This window comes from Condylura cristata, unplaced genomic scaffold, assembly GCF_000260355.1.
Source record: "Condylura cristata isolate star-nosed mole 26May11 unplaced genomic scaffold, ConCri1.0 scaffold00002, whole genome shotgun sequence".
NCBI classification, from domain to species: Eukaryota; Metazoa; Chordata; class Mammalia; order Eulipotyphla; family Talpidae; genus Condylura; species Condylura cristata.
The window spans coordinates 30737158-30740003 of record NW_004567103.1 but is presented as its reverse complement, the minus strand read 5'-3'; positions in this window follow the sequence as shown (position 1 = coordinate 30740003).

Here is a 2846-nt window from a genome sequence, read left to right as displayed (position 1 = left end):
GTAGTTCTTCTTATATTTTGATAATGTTTTTATCAGATACTGTTTTTGAAAATATTTCCTCTCATTGTATGAGTGATCTTTTCTCCTTCATTATAGTCTTCTAGATAACAGATAATTTTACTTTTATGATGTCTGTTTTCTCTCTTTATACATTTTGACATTTGTGCCAAAATTAAAATTGCTATAAATCTATATGGAATAATAAAGTATAAAGCTTCATTGAAAAATAATTGCTATGTAGACCTACATATTTTATAGTAATTCACTGATATGTGTTATAATATATAATTAACAATTATATGTAATCATTTAACTTTAATAATCATACAATAACTGAACCACTAAATTATTGATACAGAGGGTTATTTGTCTGCTACTTATTCCCTCTCACTAATGCAACATAAGCTTGTGCCACTGTTCTTACTTTCTTCTTTCTGTTTAATATTCCCTAAATAATCCCCATTTCACCTCATTAAATTGAAGTTACTTTTCTGACTTTAAATAGGTATATAGATGTCTTGTATTTTTTCAGATACCTGAAATTTTGTAAATTGTATACTTTTTTTGGTATATACTTAAAAGTATTTCTAAAAACATGAATCATATTAGTTTGCTAGGAGTGTCATAATATTAACACTAACTGTGGCTAAGCAACACAAATTTATTTTCTCCTAATTATGGAGGCTCTGATTCCAAAAAATGGTGTTATCAAATTTGGTTTCTCAAGAGCTTTTTCCAGAAAAAATGCCTCCTTGTGCTCATTGCTTCTCCCCAGACAATGAAGGCATCTCTGTTTTCTTCTTCTTCTTCTTTTTTAAATCAATCACATCTGACTAGGGCTTTGCCCTACTGACCTCATTTTAATTTAATCATCACTTTAAAGACCTCTCCAAATATGGCTATGTTCTAAGCTATATTCTGATTGTGACTTCAACATAAGAATTTTGGAGGAGCATTTCATTCATTACCACTTCCCAAATGACTGGACTTTATGCAGGGGTGGCAAATGCCTGCATTGCCCATATCTTGCTATTGCTGTTGAAAGAAAAAAAAAAATATATATATATACATATTTCCCCACATGTAAAGGTTAAGTTGTATATTCGCATCTATGTTTACAAAGTCTAAATCAAACTGTTCACCTAAATTGGTAATCAATTGTATAAATTATGGAGAAAAATATATATAAGATGGTGCTATCTATTTTTAGCATAACATTAATATCACTAGGGTGACAATTTCCACTTTTTCTGTATTAGTGGATTTTAAAAGGAATGGTATTAAAGCAGAAAAATTCAATAGGATTAGATTATGCCTACACATATGTTTTTGAGCTAGTTTCTGAAACTAGTTCCTTATGAGATTTAAGTTGATGTTCTTCTTGAGGTATCTCCTTGTTAATAGGTAATCATTTTCCTAACTGATTTTCATAGCAGCTCCTATTTAAAAGTGACTATAAATTTTCACATTTGTGTCTTGTTTTAAAAATACACCAAAGGAACTATATACTTAATATTTTAATAGCACACAGACATGTAGTTATAAAAATCCCAAAACACCATATAGTTAGGGAATACAATCGCATGAAATGTTCATTGTGGTGTGTATTTTCAGTAAACTTTTATTTAAGTTTAATATTCAGAAAAATGCTAGAGTGTTAGCTTGCAGCTTAATGCATTTTCATTAAGTAAAAACTCCAGTATAACCAGCACCCAAAATTGATAAAAATCAGCTCTTCCTAATGTCTCTTTCAAGTTGATATATAACATCCTAGCAAAGAATATCTATTGTAACATCTAGTTCCATAGACTTTTCTTCAGAGGTTTCAAACTGTGTACATGTTAGATTATTCATTATGTGTGCTTTTTAAGTCTGGCTTCATTTGCAAATGTACACTCAGGAGTATGTTTGTATATCCATACTTGTTACAATAAGTTTGTATAGTATTCCATTCATTACATATAATTTAATTTGTCCATTCTATTGTTAATGAATATTTGAATTGCTTCCAGTGTTTTATTATTTGAACCTAAAAGTTGTAACTAGAACTTTTGCACATATATTTAATGTAAATATATGTCTGTGATGAACTTGTTTTGTGAGTAGAATTTCTGCGTCATGACATATATTTGTGTTATCATTAGTAAATTCTTCCAATCATTTTCCAAATTACAAATGCAGTTCTTTCTCTTGGGATGCTCATCCCTGAAACTCAGCCTCAAATCTCTGAGGCAGTTAGGATGCTGCATCTTCAGTTGTGGTATCACTTGACAGCATTCATTAAGCATCAAACATGTGAATGATAAAAACCTCAGGTGAATCTAAATCTAATCTTCATGCTACTGTGATTTCATGCCAAGTAGGAAACAGTTCAAATTGCAGAGAAGCAAGCAAATATATGTTATTGACTTGATCCACTAGTTGCTATGCAACAATTTATCATTAAAAGAGAGGAAATGTCACTGATTAGCCAAACAGCTTGTAGGGGATAATAATATAATAGTGAAAGATTTGTGATACCGTTATCAATTGGGGCATTTAACAGTTGTTTGATAAATATGTAATTACAGCATTTTCATGAATACCTATTTTAGACTTTATTCTTAAGTGATAATTGACATTATACAGTTTCTGTATAATTTTTCACTAGGAATATGCAAATTATGTTTATCTTATAAGAGAAAGTGTATCTGTGTGTGTGGATGACATATTCTTTTTTTTAAAATATTTATGCATACAGAACTGGGGTACAGGCCAGAGGTACAGAGGTGGTTAGAAGATTCACCAGAGACAGAGTGTGGAGCAGGACAGGCCGACTGACAAAGTACACTGCTGAGGGGAGCAGC